The sequence below is a fragment of the Physeter macrocephalus genome, chromosome 8, assembly GCF_002837175.3.
Source record: "Physeter macrocephalus isolate SW-GA chromosome 8, ASM283717v5, whole genome shotgun sequence".
NCBI classification, from domain to species: Eukaryota; Metazoa; Chordata; class Mammalia; order Artiodactyla; family Physeteridae; genus Physeter; species Physeter macrocephalus.
In genome coordinates, this window is record NC_041221.1 from 147,896,818 (window position 1) to 147,914,905 (window position 18,088).

The following is an 18,088-nucleotide window of genomic DNA, read 5'->3' on the forward strand; positions in this document are numbered from 1 at the left end:
CATGGCACAGGGAGATCAGCTAGGTGGTTTGTGACCACCTAGAGGGGTGGGATAAGGAGGGTGGGAGGGAGGGAGACGCAAGAGGGAAGAGATATGGGAACATATGTATATGTATAACTGATTCACTTTGTTGTAAAGCAGAAACTAACACACCATTGTAAAACAGTTATACTCCAATAAAGATGTTAAAAAAAAAAACAAATGTGATAATATGGATGAGAGCACTCTGGAAAAACATAAAGTATCCTGCAAAAGTATGATATTAACTGTGAGATAAAGTATCAAGTCGTTTCACTAGTTGTCTGTCATCTGAGAAAGAGGGAAAATTGCAAACTCCATCAGCAAAATTTAGAACCTCTGCTTTTTCATCCTTCAGCAAGGTCCTACAGCTGATACTTACGTGCAAATTTCCTTGACTTTAATGAGAATCAGTTGCAAATACAGCTTGCAGGATTCAGATGGAGATCATCACCAACCTGGAAGCTGATATATAGAACTTAAGGTTTCTTCTCTAGGCAAGATATTCTTTTTTTATCTCCTTTATTCCATTAGTCAGTGATTCTTAAAGAGTGGTCCAGAACCAGCAGCATGAGCATTATTCATGAACATGTTAGAAATGCAAATTTTCAAGCCCCACCCCAGACCTACTGAATCAGAAATTCTGGGGGTGGGCAGTGCAGTCTGCATTTTACTAAGCTCTCCAGGGAATTCTGATACACTACATGCTCAAGTTTGAGAACCACTGCCGTAAGTGATTATCCCAGGACAGACCTCCTGAGCTCATATGTTCCTTATGGGTACTCAAAAGAGAATGACAGGGTTCCAGTAACCTGGAAGAGTACCTAGTATAGTTCCCTTAAGGGCTAGTATAGGCAAGGTTGGGCTGGGGGACACCAAGGTTAGCAAACATGATAGGTGTAGCCCGAAACATGCTCAAATAGGCCTCTTGTGTATATGGCCCCATGTTAGGTTTTACAGAGCTGAGAAAGAAGAATATGGCCCTGTTTCAAGGAATGCAACTCTTGGAAGATTCAGAAAGTATAGATACCTTTGGTACCCTTGCAGCCAAAGAGTGATCGCAAACCAAAATTAAACCGTACATGTCTAAAAGTTAGCTCTGTGGTAAGCTTTCTTCTCTGAGCCTCGAAGTTATAGAACGCAACCATAAATATGAAAACAACTAATGCTTATAAAGCATTTATCATACCCCTAGCCCTGTTTTAAGTTGGGTTTTTATGTGCTAGTGGTGTTACCTGTTTTTAGCTGCTTACCGTACCAAGGCCTATGCTGGGCTCTGAAAATACAACTGTGAGAGTCTAACTGCCCTCAGCGAGCTCACACACCAATGGGGAAAATCAGAAGAAATGAGCCCATTAATCTGTTCCAGTGAGATGGAGTATGAAGTGCAAGTTCAGGGTATCTTCAGAGGCCTAGGTGAGGCAGCTACACTCAGTCTTATGCAAACAGAGGTTTCTCAGAGGAGGAAATGCCTAAATTTAGGCTTCCAAAGCATGAGAGGAATTGGTCATTTTAGGAGAAAACTGAGATTTAGGGCACTTGGACAACTGTACTCCAGGTCACATAACCTGTGAGTAAGTGTTGTGTTGGGATTTGAATTCAGGTCAGTCCAATTCCAAAGCCCTTGCTTTTAACTATTAAGGTTAGGCTGGAAAATAGGTTTTATCAAGCCTGTCAATCCTGATAAATTGGTAAGGGCTTCCAGGAATGCTGATGATGAGGACTCTGAGGGCTCAACTGGAAAGAATGCCATGATCAATTAGTGACGTCTGCCTTGGGTATAGAATAGGGGAGTGTATGTGTCATGCATTTGCTGACCCTGCACTGCAGAGTACTGCCTCTAGGACTTAGCACAAAGAGGGACAGACCTGCAGAGCTATTTCTAATTCATGGAAGACTGTCTCTGACCTCAAGGAACTTATATCTCTATGGCATCAGTGGGGGCCTATTATATATTACCAGGAGGTAGTCAGTGACAGCTCAGGATGTTATGAGCTGATGGAGCATTCAGGGAGAAAGGGAATAAAGTTTTCTTTATTCTTTTTTAATTAAAAAAATTTTTTGGCCGCACTGTGCAGTATGCGGGATCTTAGTTCCCCAACCAGGGACTGACCCCGCACCGCCTGCAGTGAATGCGCAGAGTCTTAACCACTGGACCGCCAGGGAAGTCCCTAAAGTTTTCTTTAAAAAGTGAAGATGCTGATTAAGTGTAACTGTGAAAAACAAACAACAATAAAGAACAATCTTATGAATCTACTAAGCTTCACAATTTGTAGGCCAATTCACTTTTCAATTTTTACTTCTGTTATTTCCATCAACATGGAAGATGTTAATATGATAGAAAATGGTATGTTCACAAGTAATGTGTCAAGTTGGTTCTATCATGCCCGGGGGAAACTTAAATTTACAAATGCCACCCAAAAAGTATGCATTCAACATACCTAATGGCTCATCTGTGGAGTACTTTGGAAGTTGCTATCAGTCAGAGGGATTGAGAGGGTGGCTCTTTAAGGCAAAGATGGTAATAAGACAGTGCCAGTTTTCTTCACACATGGTTTACGGTATTAGGAGGGTGGTAGGTGAGCTCTTTGAAGGGTAATCAAATATTGTTTTCACAGTATATTTGTTAAACCACTGTATGCACTGAAACGACAACAACAGCAACACAACAAGAACAAGCGGTCCTAATAATCAGAAGGAATCTGATGGGTACCATCAAGTCAGCCCGTAGTGGGAAATGACTGCTGGATGAATTTCCTTTGCAAAAAGTCTTTTTCAATTCTCCCTATATTAGCTTCACATTGAACTGTTATAAACACTTTTTATCCTTGACATTAACCATTTTTTAAGTGACTCATGCATTGGACATAGAGATCAAAAGGAGAAGATGACCTCCCCCAAAGTCCCAAGGTCAGAGCTGTCTGCCCTCTGGACATTTCTCCCCAGGAAGCCTGTGTTGTGAACACTCATCTCTCATTAACCATGACTTGGCAAACCAACATGCCACCTCATTTTCAGAGGCTCACTTGGTGGTTATGGGCAGCCTTGGGTTTCATCATCTGAACCAGTGGGGTGTAAACCTCAGCAGTCCTCCACCCCAGGGCTATGCCTGCTTATAGAGCTCCCCTAAACCTCCACCCACAGCCATCAGAAACCAGCTTCTCACTGGTCCTCCTCCCCACCTCCCCCAGCATTTACATCAGAGATGATGGGGGAGCTTATCACTTATCACCATAAGACTTAACGTACCTCATCTTACTTTGGAAGACAAGATTTGACAGTACCAGGAATCAAAACACTTTCCTGCTGACCAGTGCAGAATTCTCTCTGATTCATTTTACATTTTAAACATTATCTGAAACCTCAACAAGGGGAAAAAACATGACAGTAGTCTGTGGAGACGAGGCTCTGGGGCTCAGGCTGAGAAGGACTTTAACTTTCACATCCCTACCAGATTAGAGAATCACCTGGAGAACTGTAAGAAATGGCCTCAATGTACAGGGACTGTGTATCTTTGTATCTTAGCATCGTCTATGTACAAATCCCAACACAAAGAAGGTGCCCTGGAGCCCAAGGTTGAGGATCTCCAGTTAAGATTACATTTTCTAAAAGAGGAAGAGAACCATTTAAAGGTTAACAGTGAGTACACTGAACTCTGAAGGTTCTCCTTTGCAGGGCTCCTGATAACATTCGTGCAGCAGAGAAATACCAAGTCAGTTCAGAGAAACTGCCTTATTGCCTGTGCAGTTTATTCACATCCTTCACCCCCAGTAGGCTTCGGAATACGTATCCCTAATACATCCCTCTTCTTTGAGCAGTTCTGCTGCTGCAGCTTAGCTGTGTGCTGTCACTTGTCCCCTCCCTCTCTAATTCAGGTACATGGCTATTTTCTCCTCCATTCCATGGAGAGAGACACAGCCCAGTGCTTTGGGTGGAGCCCAGGGCTGCGGGTAGTAACAAAATCTGGTTTCTATACCTACTTCTGCCACTAATATGTTATGTGACTTTGGACAAGTATCTTTCCCCTCTCAGCAACCCAGTTATCTGGCATTAGTGCAGGATTGGCTAATCTCTAAGGAGCCTTTCCAGCCCTAACATTCTAGGTCTTCAAGGGAACTGGAATTCTGGGTTCGACTGAATTCAGTGTAACCAGCATTTGCCAACTTCTTCCTCTTTGGCATCAAGCATCACACCAGGCGCTACAGGGGGTGTACTTATATGGGAGCTCTCTCTCTCTGAACCACAGCGCTCATAGGCGAGGGGAGAGTAGGGCGAGAAAAACAAGTTTACAGTTCTCTCCAATGCACAGCAGAACATACTGTGTGCTATGAGCAAAGTACAAATGATTGCAGGGTCTAAAAGAGGCAGAAATTGCATCTATTTACGAAAAGTCAGAATCACACTTCACGGCATTTCAGATGAGCCTTGGCAGGGAGGGAATTCAGACAGGACACAGCTTAGTTTCTATAGCAACATATACTGAGCAGGTCTTTTGTGCCAGGCACTGCTAAGCACTTTGCACATAATAACCAATTTATTCCTGTCAGTCTTCTGAGATTGAGACTAGGATTATTCCCATTCTGCATATGAAGAAACTAAGGCAGAGATTACCTGAGTAACAGACCACAAAGAAAGTGGCAAGTGCCAGGATTCAAAGCCAGGCAGGGGACCTGGTGCCCAAATCCAGTATCAGTCTGGTGGCTCTACTGACCCTGACATATGAAAAGCCACTGACCCTGGAGACTGGAGAATGAAGGAGATCTGACTGCAGAGATGAGTTTCATGGCCCTGGGCAAGTCCTTTCATGCCTCTGATCTCCAGTTTCTTATCTGTGAAATAGCAGTGCTAAGTACTGGCCTCATTGGGTGGTTATGATGATTCAGCAAAATGGTGGATATAAAAATACTGTTTAAATGATACAAAGTCCTTATACTCTTAGATAATAGAAGAAAGCAGAAGAAGCAGTGTGAAGAAAAGTCTGGAGGTGGTAAAGCGCAAGTTATATTTAGGCACATGTTTACAACAGAGTGTTTGTCCAGTGGGTTCCATGAGCAAGTGCCAACTGATGGGTCGGGGCTGGGGTCTCTTCCCCAGAGTTGCACCTTGGGTGGTTTCCACCCAATGCCTCACTTCTTCTCATCTCTACCAGCTATGCTAGGCCTTAACCATGCTCCCTTAATGTGGAGAAAGACAAATCTAGCCTATTTTCCTTATGTTTTGTACTCCTGAAGCTCACCCCAGAATGCCAGTGCAATTCTCATCAGCGTTTGAGTTCAATCGCAGCATTTGAGTGCAAGGACTAGGCCCTTAACCCTCAGGACTAATATATACATTAGCACATTAGTTTCAGCAGAATTTGCTTATGTAGGAGTGATGCTAAGGGACAGTTAGAATGGAGTAGAAACTCATCTGCATAAAGAAAATAGACTCATCTCAGGAATGTCTGTGTAGCAAGATGTGTTAGCTGTCATCTTCTCAATACCAGGCAAAGCATCATCTTCAGATGGTGCCCAGGTTATCATAGGAACTGGTGGGAAAGCTGAAGGGGTACACAATGGCTAAATCTAAGAAAAGGGCAGTAGTTCGAGGGATACTCAGTGGGAAATACACTGGACTGGGGTCAGAAGGCTTGAGTTTGAGCCCCCAGTATGACTGTTTTATGGCTGATTGACCCTGGAAATGTCATTTCTCCTCTCTGAGCTTCCGTTTTCTGTAAAATGGCACAATTGATAAAGATGCTCTTTAAAGCACCTTCGATTCTGAAAGCCTAAAAACGTGCAAGTTATTTTTAAGCAGAAACTTAACTACAGCTATTCTTAGGCTCCCAACTAGACGCTACATGTGAGTAGGAGATTTTGCATCTCCTACTAACGGCAGAGGTCAAATTTTCAGCTGCATGTTGCTCTTATCTCTCTTTGCGACCAGATGATGCTGTTTACAAAACACCAACAACAACAATGAGACAATAGCAACTGTAGCAACAGACACAGTGGTAGCCAGGAGCTGTGCTAGGAGCACAATTTCAATGCATTTAACTCTCAGAGCAGCCCCATTGGGTGGGCATTGTTATTATTTCTATAATACAGATGAGGAAGCAAAGGTTTCAGAGGTACTAATTAACTTGCCCAAGAGATGGAGTGGAGAACTGAATCCAGTCTGTCCATCGTCAAACCTTGTGCTCTTAGCCATCTAGATGTCCAGCCGGGAGTGAATATAAGTGTATGGACCTAAGTGTCCCAGGTAGCCCTTGAAGCCGCCCTCCTTTGAAAAATGATCTCTAAAGATTTTTTCACAGGGATCGGAGCCTTTCTTCCTCAGGAAGAAGGAAATCAGTAACTCCAGAGTAAGAGAACAGAACAAGCAATCCTTTCCCTAAAGTGAACTCTGATGATACTTACGTGGACAGGTCTCCACTGGAGGAGAGAGGGCCAGAGGAACAAGAGTGGCATGAGAAAAAGCAATCGCCCACCTTTTCAGTAATCTGAGAGATACTCCACACAGGAGTCCCTGACCTCTGCCTGGCATTGCTCAGGGACCCTAACTGAGGGCACAAGGAAAAGTACACCAGAGCTGGGGAGGGGTCACAGTCGATAGATTAGACAGAATGAAGAAACCAGCTGCGTGGACCAGCCTCACTTAGAAAGCATCTGTTTCCAAAGCTCTATTAAGTGCCGGGCACACAGAAATGTTCCTAAGACACAGCTCCTGTGCTCATTGTATAAGACGGGAGACAAATCCAGGCTTGGCTAGCGTTAATGCTAGACGCTAAGTGCCATAATGAAAGTCTAAACAACTTGCTTTGGGTGTACAGTGGAGGGAGGATCAGACACAATTAACTCCAACACGAAACAGAAAGTGCTAAGTGCGCTAATGGAAGTACAAGCTAAGAGCTCCGGGAGCTCAGAGAGGGATGGACTGATTCTGACTGGGGTTCTCCCAGAAGCAGTGGTGTTTAAGTGGGATCTTGAAGGAGTGAAATGAGTGGAAAAGGGCCGCAGTGAAATTCCCTTCATCACGGGGGAGTCAGTAAAAAGAGGAAGTCGGTATGTCTATGTTTGCTTTTCTGAAGACAGAATGGCTACAAGCACGGAGTTGAAGTTCAGAATGACCTGATTTTGACTTCCAGATCTGCCGTGTCTGTGTGACCTTGAACCTTGGTATCCTCATCTGTAAAAGGAGTTACTAGTATCTTTTTTGTGGGGAATAAAGAAATTAATTAAGACAAATGTTTAGTAATGCAAGTGTTTAGCAAATACTCAGTGAATGATAGCTTTTACTTAATATGATTAAGTAAAATTATAATTCCTAATGCACTGAACATTATCTAGCTCATCTGGGCAACATCTGAGGCTAACCAGCCACTGCTGGATATTCAGACAACTTCCAGAATTAACTAAATGCACCTACATATTCCTTTGCATTTGCCTTCACCCTGTTTGCATTTTCCCTCTCCCCAGGCCCTTGCAGAGCCAGCACCTTTGCCTACTGCTGAATCACAGTTTTGCTTTTTTGGTTTTGTGTTTTGGTGTTCTTGTCCATACAATGGACCAAATTATTGAGGTTTGTTTTCTCACTTCTTCTTCATGCAGTAAGGTTCTACATCGGAGGGTACACACTTTGAGGTACATTCAGATCCAGCAGTGAATGCACAAAAGCCATTATCAGAGTCAGCTTCTCAGACAAAGTCCTGTCTGGTCCACAGCCCAGCTATGTTCTGTCTCCTGTTCATCACCCTGCTGTGAGAATCATCAGGGGATGTTGGAACCACAGGGAACTAGAGCCAAATCTTCTGTTTTACCAGTGAGGACCACAAGGGCCAGAGACAGGAAGACACTTGTCAAGTTTCTGCAGAGAGGCAGACAGGGGTGGGTCTGTGCATTCGACCCCAAGTGTGGGAACTCACATGCCTGTGCACCCTGGATGGCTTCCCCTGACCTCTGTGCCTTTGCTCTGTAGACCTGAGCTCTGATGGGATCAAAGATGCAGTTCCTTCCCTCCCTTCACCTCCCTCGCCCTCCCTCCTGGCTTTGGGTAAAGCTGGAAGGGGCAGCCCTTCTGAGGTCCGTGTTGTACCCACAGTTTCTGCTCCCACAAGCATCCTCAGATGGCCTCTTACACGCCATGTACTGACATGGGGCCTTAGAAGCTTCAGAGCCCAGTTGACAGGCAGAGAGGTGAGAAGATTGAAAACACTTTAAACTGCGTCGACATTAAAGAAGTGAGAAAAAGGCAGGTGGGAAACTTTTGTGATGACCGACATCATAGAGAGGTGATAAAGATGAGGAGACCTTAAGGCTTGCCTTCTCCTGCTCCCCTGAAGCCAAGGAGATTACTGATTTTAATTTCACATGACAGGTCCAGCTGTTTGGTGGTGGTAACCAGGTTGAGGAGGATTCCAAAGCTGCACCTGGGCTCCACGGGCACAAAGGCTAGGAGTCACCATCTGCCCTGGTCTCCCTCTTGAGAAGGATTTGCCCTTTCCTCTGAATATACAGAACATGCTGTACTTCTACTGTAGAATTTAGTTCATTTTCTCATGTCCCGTTTTTATCCATGGTTCAGGAGTCTGTCTTCCTCATCACATTAGAACATCCCGCTTAAAGGCAGGGGCCTTGATTTCTGTTTTCCCCATACTGTATCGCATATGATGTACTGAGTCAATACGTTAATTATTCAGTGAACGTTATGATTAGATACACTGCAAGGTACTTTAGCATAATAGTAAGACCTCACCTTGTGGGATCAGACATACATAGGTGTGAATTCTAGCCCTGCCTTTATCAGTTCTGTGACTTCCACCTACCTGTGCCTCAGTCCTTCTTTTATAAAATAACAATAATACTAGTAATAAAAGTGTGTACTCTCTCAGACTGTTACATAAATTTAGAACTGTTAATTACTTTAAAATGTGTAGTCTAGTTCCTAGCATTAAAGGGCTCAGTATACATAAGCAGCTATTAGTAACATCAGAAATCACCATCATCATTTGTTGACACTGTTATAATGCTGGTAACCAGAATCCCCAAATCCTCAATCACCCCCTGTCTTTCCTTAGATATGAGAGGGAGAGAGGCAAAGGAATAAACTGAAGGGAAAAAAAAAAAAGAAAGAAACCCAATGTTTCTTACTCGGCGGCTGTTGCACTGAGCCACACTGTGGGCTCCTGAGCGCTGAAGGGCCCATGAAAGCTTCGTTCCTGAGGCTCTCCCCTAACCTTGGCTCTGTGGAACCCAGCACCATGGAAACCAGAAAAGACCAACCCAAGGCAATAAGGGGGTGGGGGCAGAAGTTTTGCCCAGTTTCTCAAATAAGGCAGGCCCAAACTTTCCACTCAGATCTTCAGGGTGGAAGAGGTTCCTCCTACCCATATGCTCAAAGCTGCCCCCAGCTTGCCTAGCGCGCCAAAGAAACAAATCCAGCAGCTCTGGCACTACAGCCCAAACGGGCCTCGCCACCTCCTTACCTCTTTTGGGGGGAGGCACCGAGGGAGGGGATTATCCTAAACCCCCCAAAAAACAGGGGGTGGTTAGGTACTGGCATGGCTGTAGTGGTGGGTGGTGTGCAGGTAGGAGGGAGGTCACTAACATAATGCTCTAAAGTGTGTGTAGAGGGTATGGAGAAAAGCAGAAGCTGAAACACAGAAATGGTTACTGGATGTGGTTAGCGGTAACAGAAATGTGGATCTGAAAATGACCATGCTGGCATAGTCCATGCCAATCCTCTCACAGGTGAGAAAACAAAATTCTTCACCTAAGAAGTGAAATAGTCCCCCCACTTGTTTATTCATTTACTTGGCATTGATTGTACCTCTGAATGCCAAGGACTATGTTGTATACTGGGTAGGCAAGCTGAGGAAAAGGGAAAGAGGCCCTGCCCTCACAAACGTACAGCCTAAAAGAGGGATAGATAATCAACAAGCCAACCATCCATCAGATGCAGCGAAGTCTCTCGTAACCAACTTCCATTCAACCATCTCTTTGGATTGACTTGCATTCTCCATTATCTCTGTAAACCCCACACCTTCTGGCGAGTAGCCTCTTCTCTGATCAGCCCATATATTTCTGCTCACATCAACTTTGTTGGAGGTGGGCTAGGAATCCATTCCATTTGTTTCCAAACCTATTTATACTTCTGTGTTTTACTCATATTTTTGCAGTGTAACCAGAAATTATGTAAACTGGTAGAATACGAATGCAAAAATAAAAAGTTGTTTTACTTCTCCGGAAACCAAGTTAAATACTTTGAAAGGCTCGAAGATGAATCCCTAAAAACATGGCAATGCTAGGTGTAGGCAAGGCAACTATTAAAGATCGGGGTGCAAAACACAAAAAACTTCTGCACTTGTCAAGTTCCCACTACAACAAAAGCTTGATAAATACATGTGCACTTAGGTGTTTTAAGCTAAAAGAAAATACCTGCGATGAATCATTTTTATGATTCTTTGTTTTAACCATATTTTTCAAATAGTTTAATCACAGTCCCCACTGCATCAGATAAAAGGGCTTTCACTGCAGTTGCGACTCGAGTAAAGTGCTGTGAAGGAAACAAACTGAATGTGGTGACAGAGCACAGAGGATGACCTACTTAGGGTGGTCTTTGAAAGATGGGAAGAAGCCAACCAAGCAGAAGTGGGAGAGAAGAGTTCGAGGTAGAGGGCACAGCATGGGGAGTGGGGGAGCTTGGTGTGTTGGAGGAGCCGCAGCAGTGGATGGGGAGACGGAGAGGATGAATGAAACTGTCCAGATCAGCAGGCTTCAGACAAGGCAGACCTTTACAGGTCATGCAAGCGAGCATAAACATTACTGAAAGCATGATGAAGACCCTCTGGGAGCTCGAGGGGACTATGACAGGACCCCATGTCCATTTTTCAAAGAACATTGCAGCTGCTATGTGAAGAGTGGGGATGAAGATGAGACAGGGAAGAGGGCAAGGTAGAAGCAGGGATAAAGGAAAGTGATAAAGGAAGCGATAAAACGCAGTAAGTATAGTCGTCCCTTGGTATCCGAGGAGGATTGGTTGCAAGACCCTCCGCGAATACCGAAATCCATGGATGCTCAAGTCCCTTATGTAAAATGGCATAGTATTTGTATATAACCTATGCGCATCCTCCCGTATACTTTAAGTCATGTCTAGATTACTTATAATACCTAATACAACGCAAATGGTGTGAAATAGTTATAAATACTATGTAAGTGCTATGTAAAGAGTTGTCGGCATGCAACAAATTCAAATTTTGCTTTTTGGAGCTTTCTGGATTTTTTTCCCAAATATTTTCAATCCACAGTTGGTTGGTCTATGGTTGTGGAACCCACAGGTACGGAGAGCTGACTCTATGCGTGGTAAAGGACCGAAAGCACTAAGCCAGGGGGAGGGGTAGTGGGCTGTGGAAGTAAGTAGATACATTTGTGGCATCTTTTAGAAGGACTTATATCCATGTTTTCTCTCATCAGTCAATCAGCATGACCAAACTTACAGCTAATTTTTGAAAGGCATTTGTGATCTGATGGGGGAAAAAAAACCCAGAAGTCAAGCAAGTTGGTTTTCTTTCTCTAGTTTGATAGTTGTTGGCTGTGTTACTCAGAGCAAGTCTCTTAACCCTTGGGAGCTCATCTGGATAAAGTGAATAATAATATCCTGTCCAGTCCATGTCATATTTGAGTTGTGCAATTTGAATAAGATGATGGCTGACGTGTGTACACTTTATAGTGAATGTAGGTCTTGGGTAATCTCACAGAGAGTAAGGCAGGTATTATTGCCCTCACTTCACAGGCGAGAAAAACAAAATGTATTCAACAAACAAGTTACTGAGCATCTACTATATCAAGACCAGGGCTAGGCTGTGCGACTTTAAAAATAAACCCAGCTCTGCCCTACAGAAGTTCACAGTCCGATGAAAAAGACAGTCATGAAACTGTGAAATTATAGACTATCAAGATAAGTATAATACTAAGAAAGAAAGCACGGTAGAAACTCAGAGGAGAAAGTAATTAATTTTTTCTGGAAGGGTTGGAAGGCTTCCCACTGGAGTCAACATGTGATTGGGGTCTTGAAGGATGTGTAGAAGTTTTTCAGGGGCTGAGAGGCATTTGTGAGGAATGTGTGCAGAGGCAGAGAGACCTAGAAGGAGATGGTTTGCTGCACACAGCAGTGTGGTCGTAGTCTCCAGTGTTTGGTGGACTATTAAGGAATGAAGCTGGGGGTGGATTGGGGCCAGTGAGGCTCTCCCACATGGAGCTCTGTGGGTGCATTATGCCCAAGCAAAAAAAATAGTACAGTAGCTTCATGCTTATGCTTTCTTCAAATGCTCTCAGCAGTTCTGCATTGTATCTGTGCCTGTGCCTTTTACTCTCTCCTTCCTCACTTACTCTTTTCCCCAGAATTACTTTGAATCTCAGCCTTTCCCCTCCCACACACACTCCTGGATCTTAACTGAGTGGGGACATACAAAGAGAACACCTCTGGACAGTAAGAAATGCTTCTATTCTCAGAATTTCTTGTAGAATTCAAGGAGCCTGGACTGTTTCTTAGCAGGAGCCATTTCATCCCATGTTTTGAGAAAGCTTGAAAAGTGATTCAGATTTTGGTACAAAGGGAACTAAATACCGGGGAGTTGGCTGCGGGGGAGGTGTCTCTGCAGAGAACGCAGTTGGGCTTTTGCTAACGAGTCTTGGTTGGAAGTTGTCTAGGAGACCTGAGTTCCAGGCCCTGGGCTGGACAGCGTGCTTCCAGGCCTCAACTCTCCCATCTGGAAAATGATAAATAAGGAAACGTGTACATTTAGAGGTGGAAGAGCATTAGAGCTAATTGAATCTCACTCTTCCTTTTTTTACAAATGAGGAAATGAACTCCAAAGGGGAGAAATAACTTGCTTAAGGTCCTATGGAGAACTGGCAGCTTGTTTAGTCATTCACTCATCCATTCCATCCAAGCAAATGTCTTGGTGCCTCTCCTGTGTCAGGTACCTTGTTAGAGGCTAGGACTAGAGCAGGAGATTAAATAGTCATGATCTCTGCCATACTGGGGGAAATGAAATAATTACACCAATGAACAAAACATTAAAGGGGATAACTAAAGACAGAGATAAGCTATGATGGAAATAAACATGGTACTGCTATAGAAAATAAAAGGGCAAGAGTATAGAGAAAGTCTCTCTGAAGAAAGAACACTAAAGCGGAGGCCTAAAGAATAAGGAGTCAGCCACTTGAAGAGGGTTGGAAGAGCTTTCCAGGGGAGAACAGCATGTGCAAAAGCTCCAGGGCAAAAACGTTTGGACTGTCCTGAAAGGTAAAAGAAAGACCAGTGTGAAGCAGAGGCAGAAGGGGCATGGCCTGGGAGCAGATGTGGTATAGGAGAGGTAGGAAGGGCTTAAAATTTGCAGCCTTAGGGCTTCCCTGGTGGCACAGTGGTTGATAGTCCGCCTGCCGATGCAGGGGACACGGGTTCGTGCCCCGGTCCGGGAAGATCCCACATGCCGCAGAACGGCTGGGCCTGTGAGCCATGGCCACTGAGCCTGCGCGTCCGGAGCCTGTGCTCCGCAATGGGAGAGGCCGCAACAGTGAGAGGCCCGCGTACCGCAAAAAAAAAAAAAAAAGAAAATTTGCAACCTTAAAATTCAAAGTGCCCTTATTAGTAAATTCTTGATTGACCTTCACATCCCTGTTAGGACGGAAAGGCAAGTACACGTTCATAATAAGACGCTACCGGATGAGCATTTGTTTAAAATTCGCTCTTCTCAGTGTGCTTTCCTGAGACGTGGATTAGAAGGGCAGGAAAAGAAAAAAAAAAAAAAAGGTTGAGCTTTTCTTCTGTATCCACCTCTCACTTGGTTAGGTTTCACCTCGAGAAATCAGCCAAGGGCATTGGTCATGAGTGAATTCAGATATTAGATGGGGTAGAGTTTGGTTTCTGGTGGTGTCCTATGGTTTTGAGAGCCGGAACCTCTTGTTTTTGTAGCTTTATTTCACCTGTCAGTTCTGTCCTTTCACCTCCTCAGTGAATACACCCTCGCTGGAAAAATGAATTTCACTGATATAGGGCACCCTCAGGCAGTCATCTGTGCATTTCCATGCAACTTTGCCTTGACGGACAGGTGCTAATCAAGTTCACGGTGTGCAGTGTATTGTAGACTTGCCACTTGGCTTAGGAAAACCTATTTATATGCATGATTTTCATAGGAAAAGAATAGCAAATGAGAAGCAAAATATTTTTTCCCACTCACCCAGGGAACGGAATCAAGATTGTCAAAGGACGAGTCTGACTTCATTTCCTGAATGATTTACCTGGTGTTCCTTGCAGGGATAATTCATACATGAACCAGCAGAAGATGCTATGTGATGGGGGGTAGGTGGCACAGGCTGGTGACTGGGCCAGAGGCAGAGGAAGCTATGAGGCTGATCTCTCCCGTAACCTTCTTCCCTTTGGCTAGTGTCCTTGCTTTTATCTATTCTGCTCTAGTTGGTTACTGTGCTATTCTCAAAGGCTGCACAGTGGCAGAGCTAGGTAGATGTAGTCCCTACCTGGACTTTTCAGTGAACCCCACCTCCTACCCCCAAATGAGACTGAGTAAGCATGCACCCCAGCCCTGGCCGGCAGCCTTAACCTCTACCCCAGAACCCAACCCTAGAATGAGCCCTGACCTCAGCCTCAAATCCAAGTTCCAACTTTGTCCAGCCCCTCCCCCTACCTTGCAGGGATAGTTCATACATGAACCAGCAGAAGATGCTATGTGATGGGGGTTAGGTGGCACAGGCTGGTGACTGGGCCAGAGGCAGAGGAAGCTATGAGGCTGATCTCTCCCGTAACCTTCTTCCCTTTGGCTAGTGTCCTTGCTTTTATCTATTCTGCTCTAGTTGGTTACTGTGCTATTCTCAAAGGCTGCACAGTGGCAGAGCTAGGTAGATGTAGTCCCTACCTGGACTTTTCAGTGAACCCCACCTCCTACCCCCAAATGAGACTGAGTAAGCATGCACCCCAGCCCTGGCCGGCAGCCTTAACCTCTACCCCAGAACCCAACCCTAGAATGAGCCCTGACCTCAGCCTCAAATCCAAGTTCCAACTTTGTCCAGCCCCTCCCCCTAGCGCCAAACCGAGCCCCTGACCCAGCACTCCTGACTAAGCCCCTACATGTGCCTGAGCCTTGGCCTTAAAGGGTGCAGCCACAATGCTGTGCATCCCCTGGTACATATCCACTTTTTAAATAAGCCTCTGAAAGCACCTGTCCTCTCAAAGCTCGGGTCCCCCTTGCCATCTCATCAGAGAAGCCTTTAGCCAGGAGGCAGTGTTTACAGCCTCCTCTAGCCCAAAGCCAGCGAGTGCATAGGAGAGGAGCCTGGAACTCAGAACCGCACCACCTACTTGGTGTATGACTGTCCTTGTGTCAACACTTCAGCTGGAATCAGTCTGTGAGCGTCAAAACCAGTAGGGCTTTGAAGCAGCAAGCAGCAGCCTCAGTCATATCGGGATGTCAGTGATTGACTTTGACTCTCTCATGGTTCCTTTCCCCTGCCCTCCCCGCAGTGTGAATAACCAAAGCCACTGCAGAAGAATCACAAGACATGGAAAGAAGGACATGGGCTCACACCTGTGTCCATCATCCCCCAGCTATAGGATCCCTGGTTCCTCATCTGTATGTGGGCTCAAGGGTCATCTATCATGCCCTACCCACCTTTCTGGGTATTCACAAGAGAAAATGGATGTGAGAGATTTAAAAATCATATAAAACACTATGAGCAATTATTACCTCTCTCAAAATGTCAGCATTTCATCTCTCTTGCCATCCAGTAGCAGAATCGCATAGAGTAGGAGTTGGCCACAGGCCAAATCCAGCACAATGCCTGTTTTGGTAAATAAAGTTTTACATGGTAAATAAAGTTTCACACTCATTTATTTACATATTGTCTTTGGCTGCTTTTGTGCTACAAAAACAGCATAGAGCAGTTGCAGCAGAGACGGCAGAGCCCTCAAAGCCTAAGATACTTACTACTTGTTCCTTTACAGAAAAAGCTGCTGACACCTGGCATACAGGATCAGAGCAATGGCTCTCAAGTTGGAATTCCTGTGTTTGGACGCTGAATCTTCTACTTTGTGGCTATATGACCTTGGGCAAGTTAATTGGCCTCAGTTTTTTCTCCATAAAATAGGGATAATAACTGTCTCCCTACTCTATACTACTAAAATAGTAGTAAATGAGCAATTCATGGAAAGCACATAGCGTAATCCTAGGCACACAGTAAGTGCTCAGCGTTGGCTGATACTATCATCAAGGGAATGAAAGCTCTGGTTTGTGATGACAGACTTTCAGGGGACAGAGTTAGCGTGGTTCAAGGCACAGGCCAGGGAGGAGGACAGACCTGGATTCATATGCCAGCTCTGCCACTTATCACATGAATGACTTGTGAGAGATTAATTAATCGCCCCTGAACTTTAGCTTCCTCATGCATGAAATAGGAAAAACAAATGTAGGATTGTTGTGAGGAGTAAATGGTAGTGCTTGGTACAGGACACTCAATAGGTGACGGACCTATAATAATAAGTAAGATGAAGAATAGTATTTTTCCCAAGTAGGCGCAGTCACCCAGAACAGATAGGTAGTGAGAGGTCTCCAGTATGCTGATGTCTCCAGGAAGCTCTACCTGTGGCTAGTGACACCCTTGACATCAGGTTTTGCATATTCCAAGCACATGTAAATTCTGTGGACTTCAAAGTGGAGCTGGACAGACAGCTTCCTCTTAGGAGGCTTTTCCCTAGGCTAATAGGCCCTCAAGATCCAGTACCTTTTAGCCCTAACAATCTATGACCCTATGATGGTTCTTGGGTTAAATGATACGTCAAGGAGGACAGCACACGTATGTGTGTGTGTGTGATTATATGAACTATCTCTGAAAGATCCTCTTCCTGTAATACTACATGGTTGCATAGTTTGCTATGTAGGGTGAAAATGCCCTCGTTCTGAATCCTTTAGACATCCTAAGGATTGAATTATGTAATGGGATGTAAACCTTCTTGCCAGGGAGCACTGGCTAAGGAGACTGGGTGTTATGCATGGAATACATTAAGGTTGCCCGGGTTCTGGACACCAGCCTAGGAGCACAGCTCTCATTCTCTACTGGCTTAAGATAATAGGGAGTGACAGAGTTCAGTGGGCTGAAGCAGGGGGAATTTGGACAAGGGGCAGGGGATAATGCATATACCCCCAAGCTCATGGTTGTGAGACGGTCAGCTAAATTTAGAAGACTGTGAAACAAGTAATATCACCAAGCATTTATGTTGATTCCCTGCCCAGCTCTATATAGGATACATCACATTGTACATACCAAGAAAAACCATAGGGTTGAAAGGCCTCTGCCTTCAAGGGAGCTGACACCTCAATTGTGGATGAAAGATATAAATACACAAAACGTCATTTAATAATATAAAGGAAAAATAATGAGTCCACCCAATGCAAGAAATGCCGTGGAAGCAAGATTAGGTCAATTGTCAAGAATAGTATCAATTGATTAATATAGGTGAATGATCTGCATTCATTCATTCTTCATTCTCTCACTTACCAGGAATACTCTGTAGTCATTGTGTGATGCCCTCTAGGGATTGTAAAGAATAAAATAAGCTTTATGAAGGCAGAGGCATCATCTATCTTATTCACCACTCTGTTCCACAGTGTCTAACCCATAGGAGACAGGCAACAGCAACTGAATTAGAAGTAACTCCTTACCTAACTTTGGTGTTCAGATGCATGTGACATTTACGGAGCTCCTTTACGGTCTTAGACTTTGACTTATATTATAAAATACTAGAAAATACAAATTTAGTAGACATCTGTTGGTTTGATATGCCTGACATGCATCTTCTCTCGGTCCACAATGTATTCATTTTCCTTTGGCTGACATCTTAGTAAGATTACTTCCTTAGTAATCTTAGGAAGATAATTAGTTAGTTTCCCTGCCTTCCCTTGACCAAGGGATGACTCCTAACCTGAAAAAGGCCAGTCTCGAGCTGTGTGGAGCAGTGATCACAAATGGCTGGGGCAACGGTGACACTGAAGATACCGTCCATGAAATTCTCACATCTAGAT

At 44.4% G+C, this 18,088-nt stretch overlaps 1 protein-coding gene and 1 pseudogene across 3 annotated transcripts in view; both read left to right on the forward strand.

Annotated features, from left to right (window-relative positions):
- The window catches only part of LOC102979878 (adenosine deaminase-like protein), a 7,950-nt pseudogene extending 6,874 nt beyond the window's left edge, over positions 1 to 1,076 (forward strand).
- Positions 1 to 18,088, forward strand: part of GRIA1 (glutamate ionotropic receptor AMPA type subunit 1) — a 312,704-nt gene that overhangs the window by 135,265 nt on the left and 159,351 nt on the right. The gene's annotated exons all lie outside the window — the stretch shown is intronic.